We start from the raw sequence: 14,935 nt of genomic DNA on the forward strand, positions 1-14,935 counted from the left end.
GATCCAGTTAAAGATTACAGATTATACACATGTAAATGGAAATATGAGGGATCTACTTAGACGCACTACGAATACCTACCGGAAATTGGGTATATTGTTCAGCAGTGTGTCCAGCACGGTGACATCGCCCTTGAGCGGCGCATGATTCGTTTCCAGCTCCTGCCTTATTGCGTTCATGCTCAGATTGAAAAGCCTCTGTATTTCAGTGTTACCACGCACTCCATTGCGCTCTACAAACAGAGTTCGAAGTGAACCAATGGCAAGGTGGGATTCAAGAGTGATTCAACTTACCTGGCCAGAGCAGGACTAAGCTCTGATACAGCGCCAGTTCGGTTTCAGTCAGTTTGAGTTCGGCTATCGACTTAGCCGTTTGGAAAATGCGTGACACCAGACGCATCTCCTCCGAGTCGGACGTGTAGAATGCCTCTTGGGGCAGCATCACATCGCCGTAGAGTACCGCGTTCTGTGAGAGATCTAGCAGTCTGGACATGCGAACAATCGCCAGCTCAAAGGAGCCCGTCTTCAGCAGTAATATCTGGGCAAGAAGCATCCATTTAGAATTTGATCAATCAGAGGACAGATGGGTATGGGTATGGCTCTCACCTGATCATCCTGACTCAAGCGCATGAATCCCGGTATGAGCTTCGCAAATTCAATGATATTCTGTATCATTTGCGTCAGCTTTTCGGCGCAGTCCAGCCAGAGTTCTTCCTGGCCCAGATTCTTGTAATAGAGAATGCGCGATATATCCTATGGGAGTATAAGTAGTATGATTAGTATTTGAAATTTATGTGGCATACTTTTGGGCGGGGGCATCGCATCCCATCTCTTACCTGCTGCTTTCGGAACATGTCGTGCACAGCTTCCAGTTTGGTATTTGTGTTGGCATGCGCCTCTGCCAGCGTCTTGATCAGCACATCGTTGATATCGCCATCCGCTGAAATACAGGGTATCGATTTATCATTCCATTATAAGAGGCAAAGCATTCCAATGGTAATGCCATAATCGACTCAATCGGATCGGATCCACTTACCGTGACTAATAAATTCTGGATCGATTATTGTACTGCGCGGCTCGTAGGTGGTGCTGTCCACGTAGTCCGCCGAGATGTCGTACTGCATGGTCTGCTGGGGCTGTGGCTGGGGGTCACCGAGGCCGAGTAGCCGTAGGGACTGCCGTAGCCCACCTCGTTGTTTGAATATCCGCCGCTGTAGCTGAGTGACAAGAGGAGCATTGCAGGACGAGGCAGGGATGAAAAGAAAGAGAAGACCAGAGAAGAGATAAAGATGGTGGAAATGGAAGTGGAAACAGAAGCAGGAGCAGGATGGGGGTTGGGCGGTGCACACAAACGCATCAATATGGAGGATCATTCTCATATCGGTCATACTGCACCTGTTGTAGCTGTTGTGGTGCAGCTGGTCGCTGCTCGAAGGCGTCTGCGTGTCGTACACGGAGCTGTCCGGGGCCGCATCGCTCTGGGCCCGCATCTGGGCGCGGTGGAAGCGCACCTCATCCTCGACCTTCTCGCGCTGCTTTTTGGACATTCTGCCGAACTTTACAGCTGCAAAGAAGAGGTCATTAAGAGAGCATCAACACCTTCCGAACTCTCCGGAAAGGAGGAGCCACCTACCATCCCGACTCATTCCCAGCTTTAGGCACTTTTGCAGTCTACAGTATTGACAGCGGTTCCGGTTAACGCGATCCACCACACATTGCTTGTTGCGCGGACACTGGTAGTTGACGACGGAGCTCTGCGAGCGGCGGAAGAACCCCTTGCAGCCCTCGCAGGTGATCACGCCGTAGTGCACTCCCGATGACTTATCGCCGCAGACTTTGCATGGAATTATCTCAATTTGAGCTGGAATAAACATATTCGAATATTGAATTAGAATACTATTTAATAGTACAATCAATTTTATATGCATTCTCTGGAAAGACGTGGGACCTGCCATGGCATTCTCTTTCTACACAAATTTCTCTCTGGTGTGGTCGAATCCACAGTCCTCATCATCCTCTACTCTGTCTTTCTAACTGATCTGACCATGAATTATTCCGTACCCTTTGCCGTAATTACAATAAATTGGTCCATCTATCATCCTTTGTCACTTGTTCTACCAAAGACAAATCTTCTTTGATGTGTAATTTAAGATAACGTTCTTCAATCATAAATGGTGTCAGAGTATCTGCCATCGCCTGCTTGTAGAGTCTTGTAAAACAAACAATAAACAAGGAAAATCCGGTAATAATAAAACAAGCGGCAAGGGGCTTGGCTCTACTATTATACCTGGTACTCGGTCAGTATACATTTATTTCAGCTTATAATTCATGTAACCTATACTCTTCATGTACCGGGTATAAAAAGTTATCCCTTTTCTTCCACTTAGGGAGAAGCTGTTCTTGGAGTAAATCTTGCCGCAATTTTATAACCCATTTGGGAATATCTCGAAAAGTAATTTGATTTAAAGGCTGTCTTTAGATTGGGATAGAAACCGCTTCCATGCCCTTCGTATAGCCACAAAAACAAATCCCAATAGAAAACGCCCCGCAACTCTAATCAATGGATTTCCCACTGCCCCCCACCTCCATTGTCAGAGTCCAGACAATGCCGAATCGACCCCAAGGAATTATTCCGCAATAGTGTAATGTATTATCCTTGCAACACAATGCCGTGCCACTTGTCTGCCCAGACAAAAAGAACCGCAGAGGGGCACTGAGCAGGGGCACCGTGTGGAAGGGGGAGGGATAGTAGTGCGACAGCTGTTTGGGGTTCCCCTACTGCAATCCCTTCAGCGATGATGCAACTTCCTGATCAACTGCGGCAGAGCAGTGCGGCATCGTTGGTTGAGAACTGTTTCAAAGTGAGAATTTGCTGCAGTTTACAGCAGCGCACACTAGCCGACAAAATATTGAATACCAAAGCGGCGAACACAACAGAATTGAGAGCATTTCGTTTTGCTTTGATTTTCAATTAATTTAAACAGTATATTTTTTTAAGTTTTAATATGTTAAATTACCGCCGCGCTCCCAAAGTTTGTCGGACAGTGCTGCACTTATAGGCGAACGAGAAAGATAGAGCGAGAGAGCAGCTTGGTCTCGTCTGGTGGAGACCATTGTGTAATCTAGGCGCTTTTGCGTATTTACCCACGAGGATGAGATGAACGTACGATGCGCGCTGAACCAAACGCTGACAAACACAGACGCTGCAGCAGGAGCAGCAGCAGCAGAGACGTGGTATAATCAAAACACAACGCGGCTTGAAAAATGTGCCAGGCAAGCCAGCCTCTGCTCGGATCGGATCGGAGAAACGTGTGACAGATGATGAGCGACAGCGGGAGAGAGCCTGTGACTGTAAGTCTCCCTGTGCGAGAGTGTGAGAGTGTGAGTGACTGACTGAATGTTTTTCAAGTGTCAATGAACCTTCCCCGCACGGCAGTATCTCACAGCGCACACGGACAGGCATACAAGCACACAGATACGGATGCACACACTCGTAAACATTCTCAGCGAGCGGAGGAAAAGAAAACCAAAACAGAATCGAAAGGAAAGTTCTCCGCTCTTTACTCTTAGCTCTGGGCTCTCTTTGCTGGCTCTCTTAATACACTGCGCGATGTGTTTGAGTGAAGAGAGCCGAAAGCACTCTCCCAATGTAACCGAGGGCCAGCTATTTAATTATTGTCGTTGGCTCGCTCAAAATGTGTGTCGTCACCAGTGGGCTATGCCATGTATTGGGCTGTGGCGAGTGGTGGGTGGTGGGTGACGGGTGACGGGGTCACTTAAAGCGCTTTAAAGTTGTATGATTCTCGGGTATTACGAAACACTGGGGGAAATGGAATGGCTTTGTACGGCTTTTCCAAAAGCCCAACATAAATCTTTATCTTCTCAGCCTGAAGTACGGGCCTGCCTGTGCGTGTTTATGGGGCCTCGACAGATAAGACGGCGGTAGCTGCACTGCACCAGAGAGCGGCGGAAAGAGAGGCAGAGTGGCGCACATACCGCTATGTTCAGTCAATGAATATGCAAAGATCCGTGCCACCGCACGGCAGTGGCGGGGGTAGTGGCGAGGGCAGGGCGCTTTAAGCTCATTTGTATGCAGTCCATGAAATCGGTAATTCAACGGATAGCAGTTACACATGTACGATTATGTATTAACTACATTTTGAAAAAAAACCTCAATGCAACGACATTCATTAGAACCCGCAACGAAAAGAAGTAAAGATTGGCTGAACTCGTACGTGGGGAAAAGGTTTTGAAAGAAAAATTACATTACTGGACCGAAAAATAAATTAATATTATGAATTTTTAACATCATACCGATCAAAGCATAAGTTCCTAAAATACCACGAAGAGATTTAAGACTGATATTTCTGATAGAACAGAATTATCGACATCTTTTGAAAGAAAATATCATCAATATATCAAATGAAATCTTTTAAGTTACTTTTGTAATGTATTTAAGAACATTCATCTCTTTTAATATGAAATTTCTTTTAATGACAATCAGAGATCTAGTGATTTTGTGACGACTAGAATCCGTCTCCACATTTGACTTTTGCACCATCCATCTAGAATTCGCAGGAATGTCGTATTTGCCTAACCTAACTTTATCGAAATTGGGTTTAACAAATACCGCTGTCATATCCATATATACATATTTGTTGAATACGGCTTCGGAAAAGTATGTCATGATATACATTTTATTGTTTTATTTGCCATTTCTGTACTCGGCGAGAAAAAAAATGTATGACAAATTTTCTTGAAATGAAAGCAAGTATTGGTTGAAATTTGTTTGTTTACGCGTATTCGAAAAAGGTAAAAGCCAAAAAACACGTTGAATTAATTGTGTCTCAAATGATATACACGTATAAAAATATTGCTAAAATGCTTACTACATTACAAAGCGATCAATGATTGATGCAGTAGTAGATTAATATGTACATATTTGATCGGCAATTATCAAACCGACACCGTGTGCAGCATCGCGAATGGATTCGCAACCAGTCAGCTATTGGGTCTTTATTTTTTGGTCTTTAGTTATTTCTTAGGAATATCCATTGACTAGGTGATGGTAGGGTCAACACTGTACCGAGTTCAGCGTACTATGCTACCGCTTAAGCTTTGCCCTTGATTTAGTACATATTGCTAAAATGCTTACTACATTACAAAGCGATCAATGATTGATGCAGTAGTAGATTAATATGTACATATTTGATCGGCAATTATCAAACGGACACCGTGTGCAGCATCGCGAATGGATTCGCACCCAGTCAGCTATTGGGTAATATCGAATCATCCCTGCACTTGAGTCCCGCTCACGCACACACACACGCGCTGCGGTCCGATGCAGAAGGAAAACCAGTTACCGTTAATCAAGTGCTTTTGGAGAGGAGAAAGAGGCGGCGTGACAGAGGAAAACCTGCAGTTGCTGTTGACCAACTAACAAGCTTGCCTCGTCCAGGCAGCTCCACGCGTCACACGTCACACTGGCCCCTGCCACACCAACAGCTCCTTCGCGCAGCAAACAAAATTAAACGCTGCCCAAAAAGCGCTTAATCAAATAAATTCTGAATGGGAAACCGCCAACAACTGACACACCACACACACACACACACACACACAGAGTCGCACTTACACCCATGTCTCCTCTCAGCTCCTGTATGCTGCCGCAGTGTGGTCCAAAGCGACGAAGGTGCCGAGCTATATGCGAGGAGTCGAAGCAACGCACCGCTTATGTGGCATCAGGATCGCCTGCGCGTTTATAACCATATCTGACGACGCAGCACTGGTCATCGCGGGACTAGTCCCAATAGCAGAGCAAGCGAGGGAACGGGCCGAGGTGTACGAGCTATCTCGCAGGGACACCCACAATCCTCCCACCGGAGTCGAGAGAGAATCACCCAGGCACGAGACCGTCAGGAGGTGGCAGATGAAGTGGGATTCCTCGACTAAAGGACGCTGGACCCACCAGCTGATTCCGGATATCAAGCTGTGGTTGGAGAGGAAGCACGGACAAGTGGACTTCCACCTCACTCAGATGCTGAGCGGCCACGGATGCTTCAGATCGTACCTGAAGCGGTTTGGACACGAAACGGAGGACTGGTGCCCATCATGTGGTCGAGGTATCGTGGAGGACGCTCACCACGTCTTCTTTGAATGCCACCGTTTCGAGTACGAGAGGCGCCAGCTAGAGGATGAGCTAGCCACCATGGTAGCGAATCCCAAGGCGTGGGATGCCACCACTAGGTTCGCCGCCACTATAATGCGGGAACTACGGAGAGCGGAGAGGGAAAGGAAAGTGTCGGAGGAGTAAGGAGGAACGGCTGTGCGAAGCAATGCTTTGCGGCCGTACCGCATAGCTACGCCCCATTACCCCACCAACAAAACCACAGTCCCAGACCCACACAACTATTTGCTAACCTTATATAAGAACTAGTATTAAAGCATAATAAAAGTAATAGAATACAAAACGAGGGGGAACGTTGTGAGTTGCTACGGAAACCGCAACTCTACAGTTATACCCGATACTAAGTCAGTATGGCTCTCCTCCGGCAGACGCCGCTAATATTAAACGACACGACAAAGAGTGCGTGACGTCACGCGCTGCGTAGCCACTGCAAATTGATTTGTTTCCTTTGGCTATAACAATGATCTGATCTGATCCAGATTCAGCGATCAGATAGATATGGTTGTTATCTATGATTATGCGTTTTTAGTTTTCTCGAATCTGCAATATTGTGCATGCAACAGATTTTCGTCCTTTGTGTATAGTGAGATCTAACAGGAGTGCGGATACTAAATTTGGTTACTCTAGCGTTAATAGTCTTTGAGATTTGTGAATATCCCCAGATTTTCGTCCTTTGCGGGGGCGGAAGGGGGTGTGGCGAAATTTTGAAACAAACTCGTCTCGGTACGATATATTAGGAGTCTGGATACCAAATTTGGTTGCTCTAGCTTTTATAGTCTCTGAGATCTAGGCGCTAATGTTTTACTCTAAGCAAAGCCGCCTATGCTTCGTGTGTGTTAGAGAGGGACAGGGCGAGAAAAAATGAAATTGTTTTCTTGATGCTGGCTATAATAATAATACGATCCAATTCAGATTCTGCAGTCTAAAAGATATGGTCATTCTCTACGATTCTGCGTTTTTGGTTTTCTCATATCTTTAAAATTGTGGATGCCACAGATTTTCGTCCTTTGTGGGGGCGGAAGTGGGCGGGGCGAAGTTTTGAAATATTTTTGTAGCAGTGACATATCACAGAAGTCTGGATCCAAAACATCGTTGCTCTAGCTCTTATAGTCTTTGAGCACTAGGCGCTGGTCGGACGGACGGACGGACGGACGGACGGACGGACGGACAGACGGACAGACAGACAGGGCTCAATCGACTCGGCTATTGATGCTGATCAAGAATATATATACTTTATGGGGTCGGAAACGATTCCTTCTGGACGTTACACACATCCACTTTTACCACAAATCTAATATACCCCAATACTCATTTTGAGTATCGGGTATAAAAACAGACCACGAAAAAAACGCGACCAGACGCTGTAGTGATAGCGAGCGTAGGAAACATCACTTACGCGGAATTATTAAAATCGGTGAAAGCGGTGATGTGGAAAGCATCAGGAAGACAGCTAAGGGAGATCTGCTGCTGCGCCACAAAAAAGCCCCGAGTCACAGCGCGGAGGAGGTTAAATCGGCGGTCGGAAATGCACTGGGGGCCAAGGCAGTGGTACGGGCCCTGACCGAACAAACAAGGCTCGAGTTAATGGATCTAGACGAGATAACAATGAAGGCAGAGATATTGGAAGCATTGAAGCGTGCCACAGGGGTAACCGAAATCCCCGAGGACGCGGTAAGGTCCTTAAGAGCCACCAGAAGCGGGATGCAGACAGCCACCCTATCCCTCCATGCAGTCGCCGCCAATAAACTCGCTGCAATGGGGAAGATAAGGGTCGGCTGGGTAAACTGCCGTATCAAGCAAATGGTGTCGCCAAAACGATGCTATAAGTGTTTTGAGTTCGGGCACATCTCGGTAAACTGCACCGGAGAAAAGGACCACAGAGGAGCGTGCTTTAGATGTGGAGGCAGAGACCATGAGGCCAGAAATTGCAGCAAGGACCCACACTGCATACTCTGCGCACAAAAAACGGGTAGCCCCACGGACCATGCCTCAGGAAGTTTTAAGTGCCCAGCGTACCGCGAGGCAGTTAGAAAACTCAAATGTTAAGGATCATCCAACTGAACCTTAACCATTGCAGGGTGGCCCAAGACCTTCTCACCCAATCCGTTACAGAGCTCAACACGGACATGGCACTGCTGAGCGAGACCTACAAGACCGTGAGATCCAACACGTGGGTCATGGATCAATCGGGGAAAGCGGCAATCTGGATGTGCGGCAAACCGGCACAGCACCTAGACGAAGTTAAAAGATCCAAAGGATACGTACGAGGGAGGCTGAAAGACCTATGGGTATACAGCTGTTACCTACCACCCAGCTGGTCACTCGAAGAGTTCAGCGACACAATCGACAGCTTGGCAGATGACATCAGAGCACACTCGCCGTCGCTAGTAGCTGGGGACTTCAACGCCTGGGCAACGGAATGGGAATCAGCAACAACGAATGCCAGGGGCCGTGTCTTAGTGGAGGCTTTTGCCTCCCTGGACATAGTCCTAAAAAACGCTGGTTCCAACCCAACATTCAGCAGAGCAGGTACCACATCCATCATAGACCTCACCTACATAAGTACTCGACTTGCAGCGAGCACGATATGGCAGATCAGCGAGTAGTACACCGCGAGCGACGAAGGCGAAGACGATCTAGTGGCACAAGTCATGGGACAACTCGAAAGGGCGTGCAAAGCTAGCATGGAGCGCAGCAAACAATTTAAAGGCCATAGGCCGGTATACTGGTGGAACCAGGCAATCGAGGAGGCCCGCCACTCATGCATAGGCGCCAGAAGAGCATACCACAGATCCCGCGGAACAGCAGACTTTCAGGCTCTCAAGGAAATCTACACCCGACGAAGGAAGGCACTGAAGAAGGAAATCAAAAATAGTAAAAAACGAAGTTTCTTAGATCTCTGTGACGAAGCCGAAAACGATCTCTGGGGTAAGGCCTACAAAGTGGTCATGAAGAAGACCGGCGCATTCAAGCACGCGGCACCAACGGGAGCGGAAAAAATGGGGGCAATCGTCAAGCACCTATTCCCAGCGCAGGACACGCAGGTAGACAGGATCACGAGTACGGGACACCAAGTACCCCCAGTGACCCCGCAAGAGTTGGCAGAACTAGTAAAGAGAGTGCCAAACTGCAAGGCACCAGGACTAGACGGCATCCCAAATCGGGCCCTCAAGCTGGCTATTAGCCTGCACCCGATGATCTTTGCGCAGACCTATACCAAATGCCTCACAGACGGATGCTTTCCTGGAAGATGGAAGAAGCAAAAGCTGGTGCTGATACCAAAACCTGGGAAAGACACGGAGGATCCATCGGCATACAGGCCTATCTGGTGGTGGACTCTCCGACAGCCAGTACGGCATAAGGAAGGCTCGCTCTACCTCGGATGCGCTAGACAAGGTGTGCGGCACTGCCAGAAAGGCCTTGGAAGGCACACGATGGCTCGGCGGGGCCAAAAAATACTGTCTGGTGGCAACACTGGACGTGAAAAACGCATTTAACTCGGCATCCTGGAGAAGGATAATGTCCTCCCTGCGCACACTCGAAATCCCCGGATATCTACAGGCGATGGTCAGTGACTACCTGGATAACAGATGGCTGATTTACGACACGGAAGATGGCCCTCGGTCATACTCCATCACGGAAGGAGTCCCACAAGGATCTGTACTGGGACCTCTACTGTGGAATACCATGTATGATGGAATTCTTCGCCTCAACTTCCAGCAAGGAGTCGAAATCGTGGGATTCGCTGACGATGTCGCGGTGACGGTCACGAAGAAAACCCTGGCGGAGACCGAGAGCTGTATGAACGAGGCAATCGGAATCATAAGCGACTGGCTAGACCTGGCAGGGCTCAAGCTAGCCGAGCACAAGACGGAAGCAGACTCATGGCGGTTTCACGCATGATGCTGAACCACAGAGGCCCAAAGTCAACGAGTAGGAGACTGTTATTTAACGTGGCCAAGTCATCCATACTATACGCAGTGCCAATATGGGCCCAGGCCACGAGGACCAGGAGCTACACTAAGGGCATTGAGTCGGACTTCAGACTCGGAGCCCTGCGGGTCAGCTCGGCGTTCCGTACTGTCTCCACAGAGGCAATAATGGTAATAAGCGGCATACCACAAGCCAGCGAAATCCACAAGGGAAGAAAGGCCGCCAACACACAGGCAGACGCTAGAACGGTTAAGACCAGGGCGAGCGCTGAATGTCTTGAGAGCTAGCAACTCAGATGGGATAGTGCTGAAACCGGCCGTTGGACCCACCGACTAATCCCCAACATTGCAGCATGGATGAATCGGCGGCATGGAGAACTTACGTTCTCGCTGACACAAGTTCTCAGCGGCCACGGGTGCTTTAAAGAGTACCTCCACCGCTTTGGCCACGAGGAAGATGCAGCTGTGCAGCTGCTGCGGAATAATAGAAAACGCTGAGCATGTCCTGACCGCATGCGCCAGATTCTCAGAGGCCCGCAGGCGAGCAGAAGGCACCCTAGGGGTGCCCATTACAGTGGAAGGTTTGGTACCAAGGATGCTGGAAAACCAAGCAAATTGGACGCCGATATATTTCTTGCAACAGAAATCGCTTCGGAATTGAGGCGGCTAGAACGCACACGAAACGAGCGGCCGTAATAGGCTAGCCAGCCTTGTGAAGCAATGCTTCACGGCAGTCCCGCAAGTCTGGTCCATATATATGTATATGCTATATATTTTTATTTTTAACTTTTATATTCTTATATTTTATATATATATATCCTAATTATACCCGATACTCAAAATGAGTATTGGGGTATATTAGATTTGTGGTAAAAGTGGATGTGTGTAACGTCCAGAAGGAATCGTTTCCGACCCCATAAAGTATATATATTCTTGATCAGCATCAATAGCCGAGTCGATTGAGCCATGTCTGTCTGTCCGTCTGTCCGTCTGTCCGTCCGTCCGTCTGTCCGTCCCCTTCAGCGCCTAGTGCTCAAAGACTATAAGAGCTAGAGCAACGATGTTTTGGATCCAGACTTCTGTGATATGTCACTGCTACAAAAATATTTCAAAACTTCGCCCCGCCCACTTCCGCCACCCGGACGAAAATCTGTGGCATCCACATTTTTAAGGATACGATAAAACCAAAAACGCAGAATCGTAGAGGATGACTATATGTTCTAGAGTGTAAAATCTCAACCAGATCGTATAATTATTATAGCCAGAATCAAGAAAACAATTTCATTCTTTCTCGCTCTGTCTCTCTCTAACACACAGGTTTCATGGTCGGCTTTGCCAATTGCAAAATATGAGTTCAAGGATCTCAGAACCTATAAGAGCCAGAGCAACCAAATTTGGTATCCACACTCCTGTGATATCGGACCTTGACCGTTTCGTGTCCAAATTTCGCCACACCCCCTTCCGCCCCGCAAAGGACGAAAATCTGGGGCATCCAAAATTTTAAAGATATGAGAAAACCAAATACGTAGAATTGTAGAGAATGACCATATCTTTAAGACTGCGGAGAGAGACAGAAAATCAGTCGACTCGGCTATTGATGCTGATCAAGAATATATATACTTTATGGGGTCGGAAACGATTCCTTCTGGACGTTACACACATCCACTTTTACGACAAATCTAATATACCCCAATACTCATTTTGAGTATCGGGTATAACGAGGGGGAACGTTGTGAGTTGCTGCGGACACCGCAACTCTACAGTTATACCCGATACTAAGTCAGTATGGCTCTCCTCCGGCAGACGCCGCTAATATTAAACGACACGACAAAGAGTGCGTGCGAGAAAGACAGAAAATCAGTCTGAGCGTGACGTCGGGCGCTGCGTAGCCACTACAAATTGATTTGTTCCTATTGGCTATAAAAATTATCTGATCTGATCCAGATTCAGCAATCTGATAGATATGGTCATTATCTATGATTCTGCGTTTTTAGTTTTCTCGAATCTTTAAAATTGTGGATGCCACAGATTTTCGTCCTTTGTGTAGGCGGAAGGGGGTGGGGCGAAATTTTGAGATACACGTTTTATAGTAAGATCTAACAGGAGTGCGGATACCAAATTTGGTTACTCTAGCCTTAATAGTCTCTGAGATTTTTGAATATCCCCAGATTTTCGTCCTTTGCGGGGGCGGAAGGGGGTGTGGCGAAATTTTGAAACAAACTCGTCTCGGTCCGATATATTAGGAGTGCGGATACCAAATTTGGTTGCTCTAGCTTTTGTAGTCTCTGAGATCTAGGCGCTAATGTTTTACTCTAAGCAAAGCCGCCTAAGCTATGTGTGTGTTAGAGAGAGACAGGGCGAGAAAAAATGAAATTGTTTTCTTGATGCTGGCTATAATAATAATACGATCCAATTCAGCTTTCGCAGTCTTAAAGATATGGTCATTCTCTACAATTCTACGTTTTTGGTTTTCTCATATCTTTAAAATTGTGGATGCCACAGATTTTCGTCCTTTGTGGGGGCGGAAGTGGGCGGGGCAAAGTTTTGAAATATTCTTGTAGCAGTGACATATCACAGAAGTCTGGATCCAAAACATCGTTGCTCTCGCTCTTATAGTCTTTGAGCACTAGGCGCTGAAGGGGACGGACAGACGGACGGACGGACAGACGGACAGACGGACAGACAGACATGGCTCAATCGACTCGGCTATTGATGCTGATCAAGAATATATATACTTTATGGGGTCGGAAACGATTCCTTCTGGACTAATATAATCCATCCACTTTTACCACAAATCTAATATACCCCAATACTCATTTTGAGTATCGGGTATAACGAGGGGGAACGTTGTGAGTTGCTGCGGACACCGCAGCTCTACAGTTATACCCGATACTTAGTCAGTATGGCTCTCCTCCGGCAGACGCCGCTAATATTAAACGACACGACAAAGAGTGCGTGCGAGAGAGACAGATAATCAGTCTGAGCGTGACGTCGGGCGCTGCGTAGCCACTGCAAATTGATTTGTTCCTATTGGCTATAAAAATGATCTGATCTGATCCAGATTCGGCAATCTGATAGATATGGTCATTATCTATGATTCTGCGTTTTTAGTTTTCTCGAATGTGCAATATTGTGGATGCAACAGATTTTCGTCCTTTGCGGGGGCGGAAGGGGGTGTGGCGAAATTTTGAAACAAACTCGTCTCGGTCCGATATATTAGGAGTGCGGATACCAAATTTGGTTGCTCTAGCTTTTGTAGTCTCTGAGATCTAGGCGCTAATGTTTTACTCTAAGCAAAGCCGCCTAAGCTATGTGTGTGTTAGAGAGAGACAGGGCGAGAAAAAATGAAATTGTTTTCTTGATGCTGGCTATAATAATAATACGATCCAATTCAGCTTTCGCAGTCTTAAAGATATGGTCATTCTCTACAATTCTACGTTTTTGGTTTTCTCATATCTTTAAAATTGTGGATGCCACAGATTTTCGTCCTTTGTGGGGGCGGAAGTGGGCGGGGCAAAGTTTTGAAATATTCTTGTAGCAGTGACATATCACAGAAGTCTGGATCCAAAACATCGTTGCTCTCGCTCTTATAGTCTTTGAGCACTAGGCGCTGAAGGGGACGGACAGACGGACGGACGGACAGACGGACAGACGGACAGACAGACATGGCTCAATCGACTCGGCTATTGATGCTGATCAAGAATATATATACTTTATGGGGTCGGAAACGATTCCTTCTGGACTAATATAATCCATCCACTTTTACCACAAATCTAATATACCCCAATACTCATTTTGAGTATCGGGTATAACGAGGGGGAACGTTGTGAGTTGCTGCGGACACCGCAACTCTACAGTTATACCCGATACTTAGTCAGTATGGCTCTCCTCCGGCAGACGCCGCTAATATTAAACGACACGACAAAGAGTGCGTGCGAGAGAGACAGATAATCAGTCTGAGCGTGACGTCGGGCGCTGCGTAGCCACTGCAAATTGATTTGTTCCTATTGGCTATAAAAATGATCTGATCTGATCCAGATTCGGCAATCTGATAGATATGGTCATTATCTATGATTCTGCGTTTTTAGTTTTCTCGAATGTGTAAAATTGTGGATGCCACAGATTATCGTCCTTTGCGGGGGCGGAAGGAGGTGTGGCGAAATTTTGAAACAAACTCGTCTCGGTCCGATATATTAGGAGTGTGGATACCAAATTTGGTTGCTCTAGCTTTTATAGTCTCTGAGATCTAGGCGCTAATGTTTTACTCTAAGCAAAGCCGCCTATGCTACGTGTGTGTTAGAGAGAGACAGGGCGAGAAAAAATGAAATTGTTTTCTTGATGCTGGCTATAATAATAATACGATCCAATTCATCTTTCGCAGTCTTAAAGATATGGTCATTCTCAACAATTCTACGTTTTTGGTTTTCTCACATCTTTAAAATTGTGGATGCCACAGATTTTCGTCCTTTGTGGGGGCGGAAGTGGGCGGGGCGAAGTTTTGAAATATTTTTGTAGCAGTGACATATCACAGAAGTCTGAATCCAAAACATCGTTGCTCTAGCTCTTATAGTCTTTGAGCACTAGGCGCTGAAGGGGACGGACAGACGGACAGACGGACGGACGGACAGACAGACAGGGCTCAATCGACTCGGCTATTGATGTTGATCAAGAATATATATACTTTATGGGGTCGGAAACGATTCCTTCTGGACGTTACACACATCCACTTTTACCACAAATCTAATATACCCCAATACTCATTTTGAGTATCGGGTATAACGAGGGGGAACGTTGTGAGTTGCTGCGGACACCGCAACTCTAC

The 14,935-nt window shown here is 46.9% G+C and overlaps 1 pseudogene; it reads right to left on the bottom strand.

The window, feature by feature from the left end:
• The window catches only part of LOC117190519, a 79,750-nt pseudogene that overhangs the window by 1,339 nt on the left and 63,476 nt on the right, over positions 1 to 14,935 (bottom strand).

The sequence above is a fragment of the Drosophila miranda genome (genome assembly GCF_003369915.1).
Source record: "Drosophila miranda strain MSH22 chromosome Y unlocalized genomic scaffold, D.miranda_PacBio2.1 Contig_Y1_pilon, whole genome shotgun sequence".
Classification (NCBI taxonomy): Eukaryota; Metazoa; Arthropoda; class Insecta; order Diptera; family Drosophilidae; genus Drosophila; species Drosophila miranda.